A 26,185-nucleotide genomic window follows, 5' to 3' on the forward strand; every position below is an offset into this window, starting at 1 on the left:
TGGCGGCGATGTCCGTATTGGCAGATTAGGGGTTAAAAATTTTATTATAGTGTTTGCGATGCGGGAGGGCCTCGATTTAGGGGTTAATAGGTAGTTTATGGGTGTTAGTGTACTTTTTAGCACTTTAGTTATGAGTTTTATGCTACAGCGTTGTACCATAAAACTCATAACTACTGACTTTAGAATGCGTTACGGATCTTGGAGGTAGAGGATATACCGCTCACTTTTTCGCCTCCCAGGACAGACTCATAATATCAGCACTACGGAAGTCCCATAGAAAAAAGGGTTTAAAAAGTTTACGTAAGTCGGTTTGCGTTAAGGCCAAGAAAGTGTGCGGTGCGCCTAAACCTGCAAGACTCATAATAGCAGCGGTAGTGAAAAAGCAGCGTTAGGACCTGTTAACGCTGCTTTTTCATCTTAATGCAAAACTCGCAATTTAGAATGTATTTTAAAACAAAGTACTGCTTTAAAGATTTAGAGAACTTCATCTGTCATGCAAACATGCCATTTGTATTGTGACAAGTACCCTTCAGTGAAAAGCAGAAGATTTTGAGCCTTTATACTTCATCAGCTAAAATAAAGAATGTTACTTTCATAAGCAACAATTGTGTGAGCAGTTTTGTCTATCTGCCTGGTCACTTATAGCTGTGTATGTTTCACACTTTGTCAAAGACTTGATCCTTGTTATGCTGACACAAACAATAAACAGTACAGCAGTACTCTGTAACATGCCTATACCTCACACCACAAGGGGGAGACATAGACTTAGAAATGTGGCCCTTTGAATGGGAGGGGTCACTTCCATCAGGGAACATATAATAATTGTGTTAGTGATTGTGCAAAAAAGTTGTCAGCGCAGGTTTATTAATAGAATCATAGCCTAACATCATCCTGCATTCAGAAAATGAACATCTTAAGACATTTAGACAAAAATAGGAAATACTAATTAGACTGAGAAAAGATGTGTGTTCTAGTTGTAGATTGCTCATCACATAGGACCCAACTCTTACGGGTATACATTGTAGAAAAATAATCCTACATTTGACCTAATGAATTTACCAATATTAATAACACCACATTTCAGGGGACAGTCACAGTTTTTTTTAACAGCACATCTTTTGTGTGAAAAAGTATCCACTGCTTTTTGCCCCTGTTTTGCAGCCTTTCGCACACTGAAGGCTAGATTACAAGTGAGGCGCAAACGGTTTTGCGCTAGAGTAATCGTGTTTTTTTGCAAGCCATTTTCATTTTGCTTATATTACAAATGGTGTGAAATCGTGATTGCGCTAGCCGCAATCTCAGAGCTGTGGTAAACTGTTTTCCGAAACTAAAAACTTGCACAAAACACTTCAAAAATACATTACAAACCATAGGTACACTCATATTAACACTGTCTGATAAAAATTATTTCAAAAAAATATTGCACAAAAAGGTTAAAAGGGCTCAAAGATTGACTTGGGTGTTAGAAAAAAGGCAGGCAAATGGCTTTAATATTGAAACACATACATATACATTACTAAAGATGCATTTGTATGTATATATATATATATATATATATATATATATATATATATATATATATATATATATACAGGTAGCCCTCAGTTTACGCCGGGGTTAGGTTCCAGAAGGAATGGTTGTAAATCGAAACCGGTGTAAATTGAAACCCAGTTTATAATTTAAGTCAATGGGAAGTGAGGGAGAGAGGTTCCAGGCCCCTCTCAAAATTGTCATAAGTAACACCTAATACATTATATTTAAAGCTTTGAAATGAAGACTTTAAATGCTAAACAGCATTATAAACTTAATAAAATAAACACACAACACAGAATATATAATTAAACTTAAGTTAAATGAACAAACATTTGCTAAACAGCATTATAAACCTAATAAAATAATCACACAACACAGACTTCACTTGCATTTTTCTGCAAACAGTTCTTTCTATGCATTCCAAACTGGACTGATTTATAGACAGGAAGATCTTGTTCCTTTGAAATCTGCTCAATAGCTCAGGTCTGGTTAAACTGATTAATTTCAGCTTGCTTGGCTGCAACACAAGCAGACAGCTCCACCTGCTGGCTATTTTAATAAATGCACTGCTTCTCAATGCTTTTCAATAGCAGTCACATGACTGGAAAAAAGGTTGTTATTCTGAAATGGTGTAAACTGAACCGTTGTAAAACGAGGGCCACCTGTATATATATATATATATGTCCATGTGTACATATATATTTATGTATTTACTGTATATGTGTTTATATGTATTTACAGTCATACACATATAAAAACATTAATATATATGTACACATATATAGACAAATATATAAGTGCATTAGAGCCCTTTGCCATTAAGTACATGTGCAATATTCATATTTGATAAAGATTTTGACTATGTATTTACTGTAAATATTTCACATTTACTAATGTGAATACGCTATGTTGTATGTGTGATGGGTGTTTTTTTCCAACAGTTTTCCATTGACTTCTATTGGGAATACGAAAAAGCAATGGCGTTTGCACGATCTGGGGTGTCAGGTTATATTCCCACTTTTTTTCCCATTGATCTCTATGGGGGAATACATGCATGCGCATGCAGAAAATTAAGTTTATTTTTCCACGCTATTCGGGTTAACTCTAGCGCAAAATAAGTTTTTTTTGAACTTGTAATATGATTGCAACCCCGCAAGCACAAAAAAATATTGCGTATCACTTGTAATCTAGCCCTGAGTGTGTAGATGAGTGTTCTGGTATGAGTGTGATATATTGTCTGTGAATACAGGCTGGGCTCAAGCTTATATTAACCATTTAAGACTGTTATGGTGTTCTATTCTGTCCAAACTGCGCCAGGCTTTAGCGCCATTAGGACAGAATAGAACGTCCTAGCCATTTGGCTGTCCTAAAGCCAACGGCGCTTCCTGGATGTGATTGCCGTCTGGAGGGCATGCCTAGCACCGATTCCATTTCATTTTTTTATATCAGAACATTGTTCCGATGTAGACAAATTAACCCGTCGTCAAAGGGTTAATTCCAATAAGTGTGCATACAATAGGATGTAAGATCAGAGAACATCATGGTGTTTCTCCTAGGATTTAAATATTGCTGTAAGCGGCCTATAGGTTCTAGTTGTGTCGATATGCACGATTAGCATCACATTCTGTATGTGTGTTATAGGCTTATTATGGGCATGTTTTATTTTTATGTTATCTAAGCATATATGAAATGGTTAAGACATTTAAAAAATAAATAAAATACAAAATATCAAGTATACAAATGAATCATGATTAGTCAGGGTATTGCTCTGAATTCCTGCAGGTGCCATTTTTATGCTGGCTAATGAGGCAGAGGTGAAATGATTTGGGGACCCACTTAAAATAAAAATCTTAAAAGCACCCACTGATTTAGTACTGTAATAAATATGCTTTCTTCAAGTATTTGGTGACAGGTAAATTAGAATGGGTGAAAATGTGTCATATTTTAAATATGGAGAAACGATGGTTAATTTTTTTCTACTACTACTAATATTATCATTATCATATAAATCACTGTTCTCCCTAAGGGAACTAAATGACTCTCAATCCATCAGAAATGCCACAATCTTATGTGATAAACCATGAAAATAATTTTTTTGTACATTTGGCTGGTGTGAATGAATTAAACTCCAAAAAACAGGATGCTCAGAGCAGGCGGACAGGTTATGGAGCAGCGGTCTTTGTGACCGCTGCTTCATAACTGCGGTTTCTGGCGAGTCTTTCGGAGCTTGATAGATAGGCCCCAGAGTCTCAGTATTCAGTTGTTCATAATCAATCGCTTCCTATTAGTTTCACCCTAAATGTAAATAGCACTTACTTGAACTGATGGTAAACACTATCGGTATGGAAGATATACAAGTAAATAGTTTTCAAAATAAAACCACACTGCAGCAAGACGCGTTTTGTGGAGCTCCTGCGATTAGCCAAAATTATACAGATTTTATAAAATATACCCACAGTAATCATGGGGACAAAGATGCTACTACCTCAAGATTCTTCCTGTTGGGATTAATATACCGGCAGCCTAGACAACCTTTGGCACAAATGTTGAGATTATACTCCCTGATCAATGCGGTCCTGCCTACACAAAATGGGGACATCACCTTTTGCTTTATTGTAGGGAAGGCTGATCTGTTCATATCCCCGCAAACCTGCTGAAAAATCCTGCAATACTACATCTGAGAGAGAAGGGAGCCTCCCTGCGAGTGGTCTGTACACAGCTATTGATCTCCCAGAGTGAGAACACCTCCCGTGGACTTGTATACAATGGTGGAGTCTGTAGCGAGAGCTAATGGTGCACAAGGCAGCCATGGGGGCTGATATCCTCCGAGCTTTAGAAAAGCTTGTAGAGAATCACTATTGTATGCTGAGGAAACATATGGAGGCGGTGCTCCTTTCGATTCCTGAATCCGACCTGGAGTCCCACCTGAACTCTGAAGCTAACAATAAGGATTTCTATGCTGGCGACAGCCCGAGGGAATTAGTGGCGATGCAGGGTGCAGTAGAGGAGAAGTATCGCATAAAAGATCTGATGATACAGCAAGCTAATTCTCAGGGAGAAATTAAAGGATCTTATTCTGCTACTCAAGCGGCCTTTATGGATGGAAGTGGGCCCACGGGGAGCGCAAGCACAAAATCAAGAAAGGAACAGACAAGGAATTCAAAGTTCATAGACCCTTGCGCTTTCTAGATACTGGGAGCTATAGACATAGTTGCCTTCATCCAGTACTGTATTATCTACCAGCTGCGGTAACAACACGGAAGGCAGGTATAGGATAAGGAACTTAATATTATTCTCCATTTATATCCTGGAGAGGACTTTATAATTTTCCTCAAGTTGGACTTATTGATGGGTAAGGTGAGATCTTTTCATTTTTCTCCACACTTGACTTATTAGTGCAGATCCGGGTTAATTATCGTCACACATGAAAGCAAAAAGCTGGATTCCACTAAACGGTTATACTAGGGTTTACTTGGGTCCCAACTGCAACTGTATTTTAGAACAACCAATTTGCTTAATAGCTATATATGGAGCATGTGTTTTGTCTTATATTAATATAAACCTTAGTTTCTGATGAATGCTAGCCTTTGTGAAACTATAATAGCTTTTTCCCTATATGAGTATACATGCAGAATGTGGATATGCTATATGTGATATAAAGCTATAAGAGAGTCCAAACACACCATACTTTATGCCTATATAATGTTGGCCTTTACTATTAACTACAGGTCTTTCACAAATTGTTTGTTTGGACTATGGAAAATTCTTATCTCATATGGCATAAATTCTTAAATGTCACGCTTGTTCCCAGTAAGCTACTATGAGATTGTTTATGATGCCTCTTCAACTCACTGCTATACTCCATACGATGCAGGATTTTTAAAAAAATTTTTGACAAAAGTTCTCCTAACATTTTTATATTAATGTCACAGAGTTGCCAAGTGAGGAGACACAGGCTAAAGTCTTGTCTCTTGTAACCTCATGAGTGATCCTTTTACCTAATAAGCTTATCACTAAACCCACTACCAGCGGCCGAGGTGGTGGTTGCAAAATTTTATGTATAAGGTGTAGGGTCTCATGCTGGTAGATGATAGTGCCTCATGTTCTCTAGAGATACCCTAACTCTCAACCTAACTCCCAGTTTCATACTAGATCTGTTTGCCAGTGTCCAGGTTACTTCTAACAAGATAGGAGATGTAACAATAACCCAAAATAGAATAGTTAGTATCGTTCTTTAGCAGTCAGTTGTAATGGTTCAACACCAGTAGAACTACCTAGCAGATCTGCTTTTCTTAAGATAAAAATCCCATAACTTTCTCCCCACAATAGGCCCAGTCAAAATACAATATTGCTTAGGCGATGATGACACACCAATATTTACCCCTTAGTGCGAATCTGTCAGATGTATTATGTTTCCAAGGTTCGCGTATACAATTCTCTGCCCCTAGGTATGTCAAGACTTACTATAATCATCTCTATAGTAACCTTATGATTACAGGGTATAATTTAAGGCTATCCCCATACAGTCTTGACTAGGCTATTGAAATGTTTATATTAGCTCCTTCTCTGTACTCATTATGTGCGCACTCTTACTGGTTACGCAGGTCCCTATCTGGAAGATTATTGTATATTAACTGTAATACTCTTGCACCATACCCACAATGTCTTTACAGTCACTTCTCCTAACATATAAACTACATAGGCTTTTTAGTAGCCTACTATGTATTAAATTATTGTCTGTCCTCCTATCGCTAGAAGATAAACTACTATATTTATACTATATTTACTAATTTTGGTGTATTGCTTAGATTTTCATATTATGTTTTGTTCTCTACCAAACTAGTACAAACTAATATAGGAGCATAAACACAGGAGGTTATTATATGACTTCTATTGTCTATTCTATTTACACAATATAGCATGCATTTAGAAACCCCTTGACTGATCTCAAAATCTTACACAGTCTTAACACTTAAACACTTCAGCTACTCTCAAGATAATATCCCTTAATTAAAGGACCAGTCAACACAGCAGATTTGCATAATCAACAAATGCAAGATAACAAGACAATGCAATAGCACTTAGTTTGAACTTCAAATGAGTAGTAGATTTTTTTCTGACAATTTTAAAAGTTATGTCTATTTCCACTCCCCCTGTACCATGTGACAGCCATCAGCCAATCACAAATGCATACACGTACCCTGTGACAGCCATCAGCCAATCACAAACGCATACACGTTTATTTTCGCACATGCTCAGTAGGAGCTGGTGACTCAAAAAAGTTTGAATTTAAAAAGACTGTGCACATTTTGATAATGGAAATAAATTGGAAAATTGTTTAAAATTGCATGCTCTATCTGAATAATGAAAGCATCTAACACACTGGTAGCCATTAATATAGCAACAGCTACTCCAGCCAGCTAGAAGCCTAGGGTTAAATGTTCCCATACAATAAACTTGTTATCTATACAATAACCCATACAGGTCATGCCTACTTAATATTAAGTCTCGCACCTATGCTGCTTCTTAGTTATATCATTTATGCTCCTAACCCCCCACCCATTAATATTCTTTGGCACTTTAATTGTGCTCAACGTATTATTTTGCGGTTTCTCTCGCAAATGCCGCATCTGCAATCACTTATATCTACTATGTCAACAATCTTATATGCTATTAAGATATTGTAATATCCATGCTATTCTTATTTATTCCTCTATTAACAAATTGTTAACATATAGCTTATATTTGTTGTTTACTTTAATAATGTATTTCCCTCTAAAATGTTTATATAAAAGGTTAGGCCCGAGAGAGGTCTTGAATGTTTATTGAGGGATATTTATCTCATAAAGAAAAAAATAGAGGTTACATCTTTAGAGTACATCTGGCAAAAATATCTTGACTTAGAGAAATATCTTCTTCTATAAATGTACAGCCATACCTGTTTTGTTTTTCTTTACTATTTTTTTCATATTTCTGCCAAATCCTTGTTGTTTGGATTCATAAATATTATGTACACCAGTATACCAGATGTAATTTGTTTACATTTGTATTAATTTGCTTTATACGAACTCTTGAACCTCAATAAAAAAAACCTATTTAAAATATATATATTTTGTTAAACAGCCGAAATAAAAAAATAAATATAATAAAATAAATCCACACTTTCATTCATGATTTTTTTTATTTGGAAAAAAAAAGTTTTATTATAGCTAATCGCTATCATTTTCACATACCGCTCCTCCTCCCGGCGCCGATCTACTCTTTTTTTTGGGTGAGGTTTCCTCATCTGGCCAATTGATTTTCTGCCAACTCCCTACATAAAATGCCCCTTTGATCCATTGCGCATGAGCTTTTTTTCCCTCCTGATCCTTGTCTCGGTGGCATTCATGGAGAACACATGCGCAGTATTTACATAAGGGAATCAAGCATCACATTGTTCATTTACCAGACTGAAGCGCATGCAGCAGGCTCTCTGCTCCAGCAGTAAACATTTAATCTCGTAATTTATTTTTACATAGGAGCATATAGAGGAGAATTGCACATGCGCACCACTGCTGATCTCAGGAGCGCGCCTGGATGCCTATGTAGAGAACGGGTGGGACCACTCTCTACGTCACAGAATCGCTAAACTCGGAAATTTAAAAGGGTGGAGGAAGGAGTGGTAAGGAGCTATACAATTGCCTAACCCACTTCCTGTCCACCAACTCTTTGCTTGACCCCCTGCAATCTGGATTCCGCCCCAAACACTCAACTGAGACTGCTCTTACCAAGGTTACTAATGATCTTCTCTCTTCTAAAAATAATGGCCACTACTTTATACTCATCTTACTTGACCTCTCAGCTGCCTTCGACACAGTTGACCACCCCCTTCCTCCTACAGACCCATAGCTCTTGTGGCCTCTGTGACACTGCTCTTTCCTGGATTCACTCCTATCTTTCTCACAGGTCTTTTTCTGTGTCATTTGCCGACAACTCCTCCTCTCCAATGCCTCTGTCTGTTGGAGTACTTCAAGGATCTGTTCTGGGTCCTCTACTCTTCTCCATCTATACTTCTTCGCTAGGTAAACTTATCAACAGAAATGATAAGAATATAAAAATATCACCTATATGCTGATGACACCCAGATCTACCTCTCCACCCCTGCTCTCTCTCCCTCTGTCCTTTCTCATGTCAGTGACTGCTTATCTGGTATTTCTTCCTGGATGGCCTCTCACCACCTAAAGATTAACATGTCCAAGACTGAGCTCCTTCTTATCCCCCCCCTCTAGCTCTACGCTGACTTCTGACTTCTCTATCCCTGTTGACGGCATCACCATTTCTCCATCGCCCCAAGTCCGCTGCCTCAGAGTCACACTTGACTCAAATCTATCCTTCGTCCCCCATATCCAATCGCTTTCTACATCCTGCCGCAACCATCTATGCAATATTTCCAAGATTCGCCCTTTTCTGATCGCTGACACCACAAAGCAAATAATCCACTCCCTTGTTATTTCCTGACTTGACTACTGCAATAACCTACTCGCTGGCCTTCCTCTTTCCCGCTCTCCCCCCTTCAATCCATCCTAAATGCCTCTGCCAGGCTGATCCACCTTTCCCGTCGCTCTGTATCTGCTGCACCTCTCTGAGAGTCTCTTCATTGGCTCCCCATTCACATCAGAATTAAATTCAAAATTCTCACCCTTACATACAAAGCTCTCACCAACGCCGCTCCCCTCTACCTATCCTCTCTAATATACATTACACAAGTATTCTCCAGCCCACCCACTAAGATCCAACAATGACCTGCTCCATGCATCCGCGACTATCACCTCCTCTCATGCTAGACTGCAGGACTTCTGTCGTGCAGCACCTACCCTCTGGAACACTCTCCCTCGTGCTGTCAGGCTTTGCCCTAATCTGTCTACCTTTAAATGTTCCCTGAAGACTTTTCTGTTCAGAGAAGCCTACCACACAACTCAACAATAAATTAATTTCCCTTACCTAACATTTCCCTCATCTAACTCTGTATTAACATCTTTCTCAATCTTGCAGTCCTCACCTCCTATTTCTCAACCTCCTACCCTTCTAGATTGTAAATTCCCATAGGAATAAGGCCCTCAATCCCTCCTTTATGTGTTTGTAAATTTTGTCCTGTCTCGTACAAGTCTTATATTGTTTTATTTAAATGAATTGTATCCATTGACAGCGCTGCGGAAAATGTTGGCGCTTCATAAATAAAGTATACAATAATATAATAATAATAACAAATATACAAAATTAAAATATTTAGGAATAAATGAATAAAAATAAATTTAGCGACATTATTATATATATTGTATTTAAGCTATCTACCTATTCCACACAGCCCAACTTTACCATCACCATCATTTAATATACTTAACGGCTGCTCTTCCATATACATGATAGAAATATTTTGAGTAGTATGTCCCTTTAATAGAAAATAAAGATGTTTGCCATTACCAATTCATATAACTTTATGACATTTTATAATGCACATTTTTTAAACGCCCCAAACCATTAATAGTATAATAAATCAACATATAATAAATCAACACTGTAGTCTTGTATTTTAGCTAACAATTTTCATAGTTAAAATGTCTGATTTGTGAAATATTTTTAAAGGGACATAAAACCCCAAAAGTTTGCTTTCTTGATTTAGGTAGAAACAACTTTCCAATTTTCTTCTATTATCAAACTTGCTTCATTCTCATAGTATAATTTGCTAAAGGAGCAGCAATGTACTACTGGTAGCTAGATGAACATATCAGTGAGCCAACGGCAAAGGGCATTTAAGCGCAGCCAAAGGATCCTTATGTGCAGCTAGTTCCTAGTAGTGCATTGCTGCTTCTGAGCCTACCTAGGTATGCTTTTCAACAAATGATACCAAGAGAATGAAGACATTATATAATTAAAGTAAACTGGAAGGTCGCTTATGATTGCATGCTCTATCTGAATTATGAAAGAAAATGTTTGGGTTTTATGCTCCTTTAGCTTTCCATTAAACCAGGAAACAATGGTGTTTATTAAAATATAAAATGTGTTAAAACTTAAACATACAGTTAATGCTTTATACAAAATTGCTTCTTTCGTGACAGAGCATGCAATTTTAATCAACTTTCCAATTTATTTCTATTGTCTAATTTGCTTTGTTCTCTTTGTTGAAAAGAATAACTAGGTAGGCTCAGGAGCAGCAATGCATTACTTGGAGCTAGCTGCTGATTGGTGGCTGCATGTCTATGCCTATTTTCATTGGCTCACTCTGGGCTAGATTACAAGTGGAGCACAAAATATTGCTTTTGAGAAAGCGATATTTGCATTCCACTTAGTAAAACCAGCGCATGCAAATGTGCACTGGTATTTCAAGTCAGGTCACATTCACATTAAAGGGAAGCTTTGCGCTAACGAGAGCACGCTTCTGTAGGCTCCAATGGGAGCCTCATTCTGATGCCAAATATATATGTATATATGTATCGTATGTCTGGGTAAGTTTGCCTGTTTACAGGCACACATTAAATTAGCGCTCCACTTGTAATATAGCCTTCAATGTGCTCAGCTAGCTCCCAGTAGTGCATTGCTGCTCCTTAAACAAAGAATAACAAGAGAACAAAGTAAATTTGATAAAATAAATTAATGGGAACATGTTTAAAATTGTATGCTTTGTCTGAATCATGAAAAAAATTATAATTTAGGTTTCATGTCCCTTTAACAAGCTGTGAAAATCTGTTTTGGAGTGATTTGACTACCATTTGTTGAGTGTTTGAAAATAAATAATCTGATACATTTTCTTGAAGCTAAATAATAAAAAAACATGTTATAAAACCATGCAAACATAAAAAAAAGTTTTATGGTGAACTCGCCTGTGATCTGAAAAACATTAAAAAATCTGAGTGAATGACATTGCACAGTTCCTCTCGCTACACTGGAATAGACCCCAGTTTTGGAAAGGATGACAATAAGTAAATAGAAAATATTGTATCATTGCAGTGTTTAGTGTCTCTGTAATGGTGGCGTAGATGCAGCACAGTCTGCCTGATCTGTGAGCTAGCAGCCTGTAGACTCTGCTGAGGTAGTCGCCAGGGAATGAAGAAAGAAAAGAGGCTAAACCGTGTGTTCTTCCCATAGCAAGTAATAAGACTCTACGGAAAACAACATCTCACAGGGGACTGCAAGGTGGAGGCACGCAGCACTGCTGAAACTTCTTTCCTAGAATTTCATTTGTTGTTCTCAATTTAACCCCTTAAAGAACATCTGAACTTGTATACGTACATAAACGGTCAATGCTAGGAGCTGTTAACCACATCACTGATGACATGATCAGAGAATATGTTTCACCGGGTGCTTCTACTGTGCAAACAAATGTAAAATAAGGTACACAACAATATATGTTTATACTTATGTATATTATTTACACACACTTACAGAAACAGCTTTTCTTTTTGTTTTTTAGCAAAAGGATTTTGAAAATATTTCAGATATTTAAGAATATAGTTTTACAGCAACTAAAAGCTACTTTTGCCTTGCAAAGAATGATATCTTTAGAGATACATGAAATAATTAAAACAAGATAATGCAGTAGATTTATTAAAAGGGGAGCGGACATGATTCGCTGGTGAAATGCTTGTGCAATGGCGGCCAATCGGCCGGTAGCAGGGGCCGTCAATCACCCCGATCGGTGCTGCTTCTTAACTTCCGTTTCAGGCGGACCTGAAATGATGGGGCTTGAAGCAGCATCCACTGCTTAATAAATGGAGCCCAATGTCTAGATGTTAATAGAAACAATTTTAATCAACTTTCCAGTATACTTCTATTATCAAATTTGCTTCATTCTCTTGTTATCCTTTGTTTAAGGAACATTGGCAGCTAACTGAACATATCTAGTTAGCCAATCACAAGAGACAAATGTGTGTAGGCACCAATCAGTACTAGGGATGGGCGAATGTATTTATATTCATATTCAAATGTTAGAACAAATTTTATTGAATAAATAATAGGATGTTGATAAGAACGAATATTTTTAAAATTTCTATTATCGAATGTTATTTACAGTTTTTGAATGTCACTTTCGAATTCAAATGTCACATTTGAATTCGAAAGTCACATTCAAATTCGAATATTACATTTATAAAACACAATTGTAGACTAGAAATACTATTTCGAATTTGAATGTCACATTCGAATTCGAATGTCACATTCAAATTAGAATATTACATTTATAAAACACAGTATTAGACTAGAAATACTATTTTGAATTTGAATGTTACATTTGAATTCAAATGTAGCATTCAAATTTGAATATTACATTTAATAAACACAGTTGTAAACTAGAAATACTATTTCGAATTCGAATGTGACATTCGAATACTACATTTAAAAAACACAGTATTAGACTAAAAATACTATTTCAAGTTCGAATGTGACATTCGAATTTGAATGTGTCATTCAAATTTGAATATTACATTTATTAAACACAGTTGTAGACTAGAAATACTTTTTTGAATTTGAATCTAACATTCGAATTTGAATGTCACATTCAAATTTGAATATTACATTTATAAAACACAGTATTAGACTAGAAATACTATTACGAATTTGAATGTGACATTCAAATTCGAATGTAGCATTAAAATTCGAATATTACATTTATTAAACACAGTTGTAAACTAGAAATACTATTTCAAATTTGAATGTGACATTCGAATTCGAATGTCACATTCGGATTTGAATATTACATTTAAAAAACACACGGCTAGATTTAGAGTTCTGCAGCCAAAGGGGTGCGTTAGCTACGCGTGCCTTTTTTTCCCTGCACCTTTTAAACAACGCTGGTATTTAGAGTAGAAGGGCTGCGTTAGGCTCCAAAAAGGGAGCGTATAGCATAATTTACCGCCACTGCAACTCTAAATACCAGCAGTGCTTACGGACGCGGCCAGCTTAAAAAATGTGCTCGTGCACGATTTCCCCATAGGAAACAATGGGGCAGTTTGAGCTGAAAAAAAACCTAACACCTGCAAAAAAGCAGCGTTCAGCTCCTAACACAGCCCCATTGTTTCCTATGGGGAAACACTTCCTATGTCTTCATCAAACACCCTAACATTTACCCCCAGTCTAAACACCCCTAACCTTACGCTTATTAACCCCTAATCTTCCACCCCCGCTATCGCTGACCCCTGCATATTTTTTTTAACACCTAATCTGCCGCTCCGTACACCCCCGCAACCTACGTTATCCCTATGTACCCCTAATCTGCTGCCCCTAACACCGCCGACCCCTATATTTATTAACCCCTAATCTGCCGCCCCCAACGTCGCCGCCACCTACCTACAATTATTAACCCCTAATCTGCCGACCGGACCTCACCGCTACTATAATAAAGTTATTAACCACTAATCCGCCTCACTCCCACCTCAAAAACCCTATAATAAATAGTATTAACCCCTAATCTGCCCTCCCTAACATCGCCAACACCTAACTTCAAGTATTAACCCCTAATCTGCCAACCGCACCTCGCCGCTACTCTAATAACTGTATTAACCCCTAAAGCTAAGTCTAACCCTAACACTAACACCCCCCTAAGTTAAATATAAGTTTATTCTAACAAAATAAATTAAATCTTATTAAATAAATTATTCCTATTTAAAGCTAAATACTTACCTGTACAATAAACCCTAAAATAGCTACAATATAACGAATAATTATATTGTAGCTATTTTAGGATTTATATTTATTTTACAGGCAACTTTGTTTTAACCAGGTACAATAGCTATTAAATAGTTAATAACTAATTAATAGCTACCTAGTTAAAATAAATAAAAAATTACCTGTAAAATAAATCCTAACTTAAGTTACAATTAAACCTAACACTAGACTATCAATAAATTAATTAACTTAACTATCTACAATTATCTACAATTAAATACAAATAAATACAATACAAGTACAAAAAATAAAAAAGAACTAAGTTACAAAAAATAAAAAAATAATTTACAAACATTATAAAAATATTACAACAGTTTTAAACTAATTACACCTACTCTAAGCCCCCTAATAAAATAACAAAGCCCCCCAAAATAAAAAAATGCCCTACCCTATTCTAAAATAAAAATTGAAAAGCTCTTTTACCTTACCAGCCCTTAAAAGGGCCTTTTGCGGGGCATGCCCCAAAGAATTCTGCTCTACAATCCCCACCCCCAACATTACAACCCACCACCCACATACCCCTAATCTAACCCAAACCCCCCTTAAATAAACACTAAGCCCCTGAAGATCTTCCTACCTTATCTTCACCACGCCGGGTATCACCGATCCGTCCAGAAGAGGCTCCGAAGTCTTCATCCTATCCGGGCGATGTCTTCATCCAAGCGGGGGCTGAAGAGGTCCATCATCCGGCTGAAGTCTTCATCCAAGCGGGGGCTGAAGAGGTCCATCATCCGGCTGAAGTCTTCATCCAAGCGGGGGCTGAAGAGGTCCATCATCCGGCTGAAATCTTCATCCAAGCGGCGGCTGAAGAGGTCCATCATCCGGCTGAAGTCTTAATCCAAGCGGGGGCTGAAGAGGTCCATCATCCGGCTGAAGTCTTCATCCAAGCGGGGGCTGAAGAGGTCCATCATCCGGCTGAAGTCTTCATCCAAGCGGGGGCTGAAGAGGTCCATCATCCGGCTGAAGTCTTCATCCAAGCGGGGGCTGAAGAGGTCCATCATCCGGCTGAAGTCTTCATCCAAGCGGGGGCTGAAGAGGTCCATCATCCGGCTGAAGTCTTCTATCAAGCGGCATCGTCAATCTTCTTTCTTCCGGCTCCATCTTCATCCTGCCGACGCGGAACATCCTTCTTCACCGACGAACTCCCGACGAATGAAGGTTCCTTTAAGGGACGTCATCCAAGATGGCGTCCCTCGAATTCCGATTGGCTGATAGGATTCTATCAGCCAATCGGAATTAAGGTAGGAAACTTCTGATTGGCTGATGGAATCAGCCAATCAGATTCAAGTTCAATCCGATTGGCTGATCCAATCAGCCAATCAGATTGAGCTTGCATTCTATTGGCTGATAGGAACAGCCATATATTAGGGTTTATTTTACAGGTAAGTATTTAGCTTTAAATAGGAATAATTTATTTAATAAGATTAATTTTATTTCGTTAGATTTAAATTATATTTAACTTAGGGGGGTGTTAGGGTTAGGGTTAGACTTAGCTTTAGGGGTTAATACATTTATTAGAGTAGCGGTGAGGTCCGGTCGGCAGATTAGGGGTTAATAATTGTAGGTAGGTAGCGGCGACGTTGGGGGGGGCAGATTAGGGGTTAATAAATATTATGTAGGTGTCGGCGGTGTTAGGGGAAGCAGATTAGGGGTACATAGGGATAATGTAGGTTGCGGCGGTGTGCGGTCGGCAGATTAGGGGTTAAAAAAATGGAATAGAGTGGCAGCGATGTGGGGGGGGCCTCGGTTTAGGGGTGCATAGGTAGTTTATGGGTGTTAGTGTACTTTAGAGCACAGTAGTTAAGAGCTTTATGAACCGGCGTTAGCCCAGAAAGCTCTTAACTCCTGGCTTTTCTCTGCAGCTGGAGTTTTGTCGTTAGATTTCTAACGCTCACTGCAGCCAAGAAAGATCCCATTGAAAAGATAGGATACGCAAATGGCCTAGGGGGATCTGCGGTATGGAAAAGTCGTGGCTGGAAAGTGAGCGTTAGACCCTTTCCTGACTGACTCCAAATACCAGCGGGCGGCCAAAACCAGCGTTAAGACCCCCTAACGCTGGTTTTGACAGCTAACGCAGAACTCCAAATCTAGGCGTAAGTATTAGACTAGAAATACTATTTCTAATTCGAAATGTGACATTCAAATTCGAATGTAGCATTCAAATTCGAATATTACATTTATTAAACACAGTTGTAGACTAGAAATACTATTTCAAATTTAAATCTTACATTCGAATTCGAATGTCACATTCGAATTTGAATATTACATTTCGAAATTGAATGAATACATAGCTAAACATTCTTTTATTCAAACAAATATTTTTAAATTTTAAAAAAACGAAAATTCGAAAATAAAATGTTAAAATGTTATATAAACATTCAAAATTCTATTCGAGCAAACGAATGTATAAAAATTCGTTTAAAATTTCAAATTTTTAGAAACATTCGCCCATCCCTAATCAGTACTAGTGTAGGATGCGGTGAATATTCTTTTTGAACAAGGGATACTAAGAGAACAACGCACATTTTGAACATAGAAGTGAATTCAAAAGTGTCTTAAAATGACATACTCTATATTAATCATGCAAGTTTAAAGGGACAGTCAGAATTTTTATTGTTTAAAAAGATAGATAATTCCTTTATTACCCATTGCCCAGTTTTGCATAACCAACACTGTTATATTAATACACATTTTACTTCTGTTATTACCTTGTTTATAAGCCTCTGCAGACTCTTATCTCACTTCTTTTGACAAACATGTAGTTTAGCCAATCAGTGCTGACTCTTAAATAACTCCACGGGAGTGAGCACAGTGTTATCTATATGACACACATGAACTAGAAGTGATTAACTGTCAAAAATGGTCAAAATGCCCTGAGATAAGAGGCAGTTCAACGGCTTAGAAATTAGCATATGAACCTACCTAGGTTTAGCTTTTCTCAAAGAATGCCAAGAGAGCAAAGCAAATATGATGATAAAAGTTAATTGGAAAGTTGTTTAAAATTGCATGCCCTATCTGAATCATGAAAGTTTAATTTTGACCAGACTGTCCCTTTTATGTTGACTTTCATATAACTTGGTGCTAGCAACTGAAGTCCCTACTTATAAAACCCCAAACAGGAGAGAGGTCAAGTCCTACCATTACCCAGGCGGAAAATGACATTGCTCCTCCTCTACAAGTGCAGACACCCTGGAAGCCCTAGAGCCAGCAGACCATGGGCGTCCACAGAAATTTTTTTCAGGGAGAACAAAAATAAAAGTGTGACTGGGCAGCATGTTGCATTAGGATTTGGACCCAGCGGTGGCTTTTGGCAGGTGCTCTGATTTGCTAGCTAAACATCCATAAAAGTTTAAAAATGACATATTATAACTCCTCTACTGTGTAATTTAAAGGTCAATAGTCTACACAAATTAAAGCATGTAATTTTCCAACTATTTAGACCCAGATAAGTAATTGAGGACTGTATTTGGGCACTGAGCTTCACGTTGGTCACTCCAGTTATACATAGATATGCATGGTGTTGCAGATAGCCACAAAGTCCAGGGATTAAAGAGATAATAAACTCAAAATGTAATCCCCCAAATATGTTTAATTATATGTAGTTAAACAGCTTTATTATGTCCCTTTCTATTTACTTTGTCTGATTTTCCAGGAAGGAGACTTCTAATTAATATATACACATGCAGTCAGAGACAAACACATTTGCAATCACACACAGACACATAAAGTTACACACATATAGCCATTGGAGAATTTAAACCTTTGGCCCAGGGGGCATGTGCTACCCAGTAGCTCATGTACAGCACCTTCAGAATCATACATTAAGATTGTTTAAAATGTATTTAAAATGACCTTGCTTCAAAAAAAAAGACAAGGCCAGATTTAGAAATAAACATAATTATGGAAAATAATAAACAATATAACTTTGTTTTATAATAAACCTGCAAGCAGTAAGAAATAAAGTGAAAATGCATTAAATCAAATCTAAGCATTGAAAAACAAAAACAAATGTCCAGTCACTAAATTTTATACAGTGTACATTAAGGGGTTACTTGCTTCATCCAAAGACGTACCGAGAAAAAGATCAGTTTACAAGATCTCTGCCTTATCAAGCTATCAGCAACCCTAAGAAAGCCATCAGAGCCACCATCGACTGCATCTGCAAGAGAAAAGAAACAAATTGGGGAAGAGAGGGTGGGAAAATTTGCAGCAGACAACAGAAGTGGAAAGAGACAAAACAACTGCCAACCAGCCTCAATATAATGGTGAATAGAACCCTTCCCATGCAGCAATGTTGCCATACATACACACAACCAACCTAATACACATGTGCGTTTTGTTTCGTTCTGAATCGAAATTCAGATGAATTCGCCAAATTCGGAGATTCAAATCGATTAGAATTTCCGCATTACCCTAGCAACGAAACTAAACTAATCCGAATGCATTTGTAACAAATAAATCAGAAATAGTTCGGATTTATTCTTTACATTCCAATGTCCATGGACTAATCACAATTCAGTATAAAAATTAAATTTATAATCACAATTTAGTATAAAAATTAAATTTAGTGAGATTTAGTGAGATAGCACAGTGAAATAATTCCGTTTGTGTAACTTGGAACCATCTTAATCAACATAATACATACCGAAATTCCAAATTTATGAATTGAATCTGAAACAAATACATCCGAATACATCCGAATTTATTCAAATCCGAATGAAGCCGAAACAAATAGATTCAAATGTATCCGAATTCGAATCAATCAGAAACGAAATTCGAAAAAAATCATAATCGGTCCGAAATGAACCAAAAATGTTTTTCCGCTGCGCACATGTCTACAACCTAACAATATCTCTAGTAGGTCAGTCCCTTAATCTGCTTCAGGCAGACAAGCCTTCTGCTGTTATTACATTTCTATTGGTTAAATGTTTTATGATGTATTTTTAGACAGACCTGCAAGAAGTACATAGTTAAGAGTCTTTATGAATATGCACAGGGCTATGAAAAAAAGCAGGAAATACTAAGTTGAGCAAACGGTGAGACTCGTTTTATACAGCATAGAGTTTCCAATAGTCCCACATCTATGGGGACAGTCTCCTTTTGAGACTTCTGGTCCTCCTTGCCCATTTTTGTCCTAAAATCATACCCAGAAACACTTTGGGCCAGATTACAAGTGGAGCGCTATTAAACGCTCCTGCTCAAGCACCAAATCAGCTAGAAGTAAGCTTTTTGAGTGTGTTGGATTGTATTAAAAGTAAACTGTTTTTGCTTGCGCGCTAACCGGACACGTGTAAAAAGCCAAACAGAATATTTCATGAGATTATTACTCCTAGAAGTCAATGGAGCAATAAAATTGGAAAAAACACCCAACTCGCGTGCAAACATGATCGCATATTCTCAGGTGCGCTAACCCGACATGAAAATATGAATATTTCCCATTCCAATGTTCTTCACATAGAAGAAAATGTTCTATTTATTCATAAATAAATATTTCTACATATATCTGATTGTTTTTTGTAGAATATAGATGATTATATATACATAGATATATACAGATATATATAGGAATATCTATTTAGAAATACTTTGAACAAATTCTGCTATGTGCAGAACATTGTAATGTGAAATATTTACAGTACAAACACAGTATAACACTTTATTAAATATGAATATTGCATAAATATGTTTTACATGTTTTCATCTACTTAAAGGGACATTAAAGTCATAATTAGACATTCATGATTTAGACAAACCATACAATTTTAAACAACTTTCCAATTTACTTCTATTATTTAATTTGCTTTCTTCTCTTGTTATTCTTTGCTGAAAGGTTTATGTAGAAAAGCTAGGTGCTAGCTGCTGATTGGTGGCTGCATATATATATAAGTGATATGACTAGATGTAATTGCTAACAAACTTGCGGCTAGATTACGAGTTTTGCGTTAGAGGCTATGCGGTGCTAATGAGTGGTTTTGTCTCACCGCTCACTTTCCTACAGTGCTGGTATTATGGGTTTTTACAAACCCGTCGTTAAAAGACAAGAAGTGAGCGTTGAGCAAAATGTTGCTCCTTAACGCACTCCAATACCAGCGCTGTTTAAGTCAGCGGTGAGCTGGTCGTACGTGCTCGTGCACGATTTCCACATAGGAATCCATGGGGAAAGCCGGCTGGGAAAAAGTCTAACACCTGCCAAAAAGCAGCGTAAAACTTAGTAACGCAGCCCCATTGATTCCAATGGGGAAATAAAATTTATGTCTACACCTAACACCCTAACATGAACCCCGAGTCTAAACACCCCTAATCTTACACTTATTAATCCCTAATCTGCCACCCCCGACATCGCCGACACCTGCATTATATTTATTAACCCCTAATCTGCCGCTCTGGACACCGCCGCCACCTACATTATACTTATGAACCCCTAATCTGCTGCCCCCAACATCACTGCCACCTACATTATATTTATTGACCCCTAATCTGCCGCCCCCAATGTCACCTCCACCTACCTACACTTATTAACCCCTAAACAGCCGCATTTCCGCCTCGCAAACATTAGTTAAATATTATTAACCCCTAATCTGCCGCCCCCAACGTCGTCGACACTATACTAAATGTATTAACCCCTAAACCTAAAACCTAAACCTAAAAGTCTAACCCTAACACCCCCTAACTTAAATTTAATTTAAATAAGTCTCAATAAAATTTCTATCATTAACTACATTATTCCTATTTAAAACTAAATACTTACCTATAAAATAAACCCTAAGATAGCTACAATATAACTAATAGTTACATTGTAGCTAGCTTAGGGTTTATTTTTATTTTACAGGCAAGTTTGTATTTATTTTAACTAGGTAGAATAGTTATTAAATAGTTATTAACTATTTAATAACTACCTAGCTAAAATAAATACAAAAGTACCTGTAAAATAAAACCTAACCTAAGTTACACTAACACCTAACACTACATTATAATTAAATACATTTACTAAATTAAATACAATTAAATAAATTAAATTAAATTAGCTAAAGTACAAAAACAAACAAACACTAAATTACAGAAAATAATAAACAAATTACAGATATTTAAACTAATTACACCTAATCTATTAGCCCTATCAAAATAAAAAAAGCCCCCCCAAAATAAAAAAAAAAACCCTAGCCTAAACTAAACTATCAATAGCCCTTAAAAGGGCCTTTTGCGGGGCATTGCCCCAAAGTAATCAGCTCTTTAACAGTAAAACCCACCACCCACACAAACAACCCCCTAAATAAAATACTATCTAAAAAAAACTAAGCTCCCCATTGCCCTGAAAAGGCATTTGGATGGGCATTGCCCTTAAAAGGGCAGTTAGCTCTTTTGCAGGCCCAAAGTCCCTAACCTAAAAATAAAACCCACCCAATACACCCTTAAAAAAACCTAACACTAACCCCCTGAAGATCCGACATCCATCCTCAAGGAAGTGGCAGAAGTCTTCATCCAACCGGCTGAAGTCCTCAACGAAGCCGGGAGAAGTCTTCATCCAAGCCAGGCGAAGTGGTCCTCCAGAAAGACAGAAGTCTTCATCCAGACGGCATCTTCTATCTTCATCCATCCGACGCGGAGCGGGTCCATCTTCAAGACATCCGACGTGGAGCATCCTCTTCATCTGACTTCAATCCTATTGAACTTCAATCCTATTGGCTGAGCCAATAGGATTTTTTGTACCTTAATTCCGATTGGCTGATAGAATTCTATCAGCCAATCGGAATATAAGGGACGCCATCTTGGATGACGTCACTTAAAGGTACCTTCATTCGTCGTTAGTCCGTCGGATGAAGAGGATGCTCCGCGTCGGATGTCTTGAAGATGGACCCGCTCCGCGTCAGATGGATGAAGATAGAAGTTGCCGTCTGGATGAAGACTTCTGCCCGTCTGGAGCACCACTTCGCCCGGCTTGGATGAAGACTTCTGCCGCTTCCTTGAGGATGGATGTCGGATCTTCAGAACTGTAAATCGATCTTCAGGGGGTTAGTGTTAGGTTTTTTAAGGGTGTATTGGGTGGGTTTTATTTTTAGGTTACGGACTTTGGGCCTGCAAAAGAGCTAACTTCCCTTTGAAGGGCAATGCCCATTCAAATGCCCTTTTCAGGGCAATGGGGAGCTTATTTTTTTTTAGATAGTATTTTATTTGGGGGGTTGTTTGTGTGGGTGGTGGGTTTTACTGTTGGGGGGGTTGCTTGTATTTTTTTTACAGGTAAAAGAGCTGATTACTTTGGGGCAATGCCCCGCAAAAGGCCCTTTTAAGGGCTATTGGTAGTTTAGTTTAGGCTAGGGTTTTTTTTATTTGGGGGGGGGGGGCTTTTTTTATTTTGATAGGGCTATTAGATTAGGTGTAAATAGTTTAAATATCTGTAGTTTGTTTATTATTTTCTGTAATTTAGTGGGGGGGGGGTTTACTTTAGATAATTTAATTTAATTTATTTAATTGTATTTAATTTAGTAAATTTATTTAATTATGGTGTAGTGTTAGGTGTTAGTGTAACTTAGGTTAGGTTTTATTTTACAGGTACTTTTGTATTTATTTTAACTAGGTAGTTATTAAATAGTATATAACTATTTAATAACTATTCTACCTAGATAAAATAAATACAAACTTGCCTGTAAAATAAAAATAAACCCTAAGCTAGCTACAATGTAACTATTAGTTATATTGTAGCTAGCTAAGGGTTTGTTTTATAGGTAAGTATTTAGTTTTAAATAGGAATAATTTAGGTAATTATAGTAATTTTATTTAGATTTATTTAAATTATATTTAAGTTAGGGGGTGTTAGGGTTAGACTTAGGTTTAGGGGTTAATACATTTAGTATAGTGGCGGCGACGTTGGGGGCGGAAGATTAGGGGTTAATAAATGTAGGTAGTTGGCAGCAGATTAGAGGTTAATAATATTTAACTAATGTTTGCGAGCCGGAAGTGCGGTGGTTTAGGGGTTAATATGTTTATTACAGTGTCGGCGATGTTGGGGGAGGCAGATTAGGGGTTAATAAGTGTAGGTAGGTTGTGGCGACATTGGGGGCGGCAGATTAGGGGTTAATAAATATAATGTAGGTGGCGGCGATGTTGGGGGCAGCAGATTCGGGGTTCATAAATATAATGTAGGTGGCGGCGGTGTCCGGAGCGGCAGATTAGGGGTTAAAAAATGTATTTTACTGTTTGCAATGCGGTTTAGGGGTTAATAGGTAGTTTATGGGTGTTAGTGTACTTTTTAGCACTTTAGTTATGAGTTTTATGCTACGGCGTTGTACCATAAAACTTTTAACTATGACTTTTAAATGCATTAGGACTCTTGACAGGGTAGGGTATACTGCTCATTTTTTGGCCTGCCAGGACAGACTCGTAAATCCGGTGCTATGGAAGTCCCTAGAAAAAAGACTTTACAAAGTTTACGTAGATCGTTTTGCGGTAAGGCCAAAGAAGTGTGTGGTGACCCTAAAACTGCAAGACTCAGATTAGCAGCGGGCCTAAAAAAGCAGCATTAGGACCTGTTAACGCTGCTTTTTTTAACTTAACGCACAACTCGTAATCTAGCCGTTGGGCTTTTGAGCTAATATAAGGTTATGATAAACAGTTATTAGTTCTATATTTGATAAATATATATGAACTTATATGTTATTAATAGTATTTTAGTTAAGGTTTACTTCTTATTGTATATTATATTAATACAATAAATACATAATTTATAAATCATTTATTAATTTGCCCAGTTTGTTATGTAAGTGCAACCGGTCACATCCTTTGACTTAGAATTTCTACATATTATGGCACAGAGTAAATTACATATAAAGTTAACTCCCCCTCATATATTCTTTTTGACATATAACTTCTACTCTATCCATTTCACTATTAATTTATATAGCGTTTCCATATTTAAAGATTATAGCATAGTTTAAACTCTCTATATGTAGATACAGAAATATGCTGACCTAAACATATAGTATATAGTTATAATTGATAGGTGTAAGGCCATAGCTCACACCTAAGCTATAGCTTGTCCATGTATTGGGTTCAATGTTTATACCTAAACTTTATCGGTTTAGTTTTTTACTAGTACTATTTTATATCCTTATTTAATCATGTTTAGTTCCTACTGATTTAAAACCAGCAGTTGATAATATCATGCTCTGAATTAAATCCAAGAGGCACTTGGGTCTTAAGCTTAAAGATCCAATATGCCTCTTGTGACCCCAAGATACCTTGTAAGGAACAGACTTTGTCCTGGATCGTAATTCAGTCGGGGAAGTCTTCTCAGCTGCTGGAATCTGCAGCTCACACACGCATACAGCGTGCTCGCTTCTTACCCGACCTGGATCCGATTCGTCCAGCTCAATCTCGTGACCAACCTCTTGATTAGATATCGCCAACGTCACAACCCCGGATAGACCAATGGGATCGTGGGATGCACCGGAACGTCAGGAGGTATCGCTGCTTCAAGCAGGCTATGCAAACTGGAACCAATTAAGAAGACGAAGCAGCAATGCGGAATAAAACTTCACTTTAATTGTAATTAAAGACTTAAAATCCCACAGAGGGCAACATAAAGGTATTCAAGAACAACAGTTTACGCGTTTCGGCATTGAGTCGTACTCACAACAGATAAATTGCATTTACACACTCCTTAAAAAGGGGGTGTATTAAACACCTATTTGGTAAAAAAGGTTACACACTTACTATACATTACGAATACCACAAGTATAATTAATTCACAGATTTAAACACTCTCCTATGCTACAATGTAATAAAGTTAGTTTCATAGAGATGTAAATATATATATATATATAGAGAGAGAGAGTGGAAAATATAACATAAGCAAACACAGCTGGTGTTTGACTAAGGATCAACAAGATTATTCAATGAGCTACATCAGCAAATAACAATATTTCCAAAATAAAGAGGTAATGGCATAATGTAGAAACAAGAGGATCTGCAGCAAATGTGCCAGTAAAGTGGGCAAAAAATTGACATCCACTAGAAAATCATCTCTGTTACTACAAACAAAGTGACATTCCAATATAAAATTATTAACAGGGAATTAGGAAAATATAAAGGTGTAATATAAACACATAAAATAATATCCACCTAATGCATAGCAAGATGTTATAGTAATGAAAGCTCATGAGAGGGCTAAATGAAATACATAATGGATAAGGATGAGAACTGCTGGAGAAGAGAGGAGACTTAATCTCAATAGTTTATCAGTTTATATTCAGCATTGAGACCTAAGGGCACTCTCGTGGATAGTTTAAAAATCCATAACATTTCTCTCTTCTCCAGCAGTCTCTGCCTATCTCCCCCCTATTTAGGGTAAGGTACATTGTCTATTGTCTGCCATTTAAAGCTAGTTCAATCTTTCTCATATACCTGTACAAAGTGCTAAACTATTGGGGAAGAGGATTTTCCAACATTAATGGTTGACACATGTTCCCTGATATGAGACCTTGTATTGAACTTTACACAGGACGCAGGTTATCAGGTATATAACATAGTTAGACGTGCAATTAATGCAGTAATTGATATCAAAACTTTGGTTGGTAACAGAGGATGTAAATGAATCAGAGACTAGTCACAAGCTTTGCAACGAGTGTTACCACATTTGAACATCCCTTTACTAGTTAACCAAGAGCTCATCGAATTTTGGGGTCTACTTAATACTGAAGGGGACAGGTAGTTACCAAGGGATTTGTTCCTGTGATAGGAACATCTAATCCCTTAGAAACACAATCTATCAATGTATCCTTGGCTACAAGTAGTCTATAGTGTTTCCTCACAATATTGCAGATTTGGCTATATTCGCAACTATGGTCCATAACAAATGTTACCCCTTATTTGTCTTCATTGGCTTTAACACCTGGTCTCTCTGTCAAAAGGGTCTTCCTATCTATATTATGAACTTCCCGGCTAGCTCTTTTAAGAACTCTTT

Source organism: Bombina bombina, chromosome 1 (genome assembly GCF_027579735.1).
Source record: "Bombina bombina isolate aBomBom1 chromosome 1, aBomBom1.pri, whole genome shotgun sequence".
NCBI classification, from domain to species: domain Eukaryota; kingdom Metazoa; phylum Chordata; class Amphibia; order Anura; family Bombinatoridae; genus Bombina; species Bombina bombina.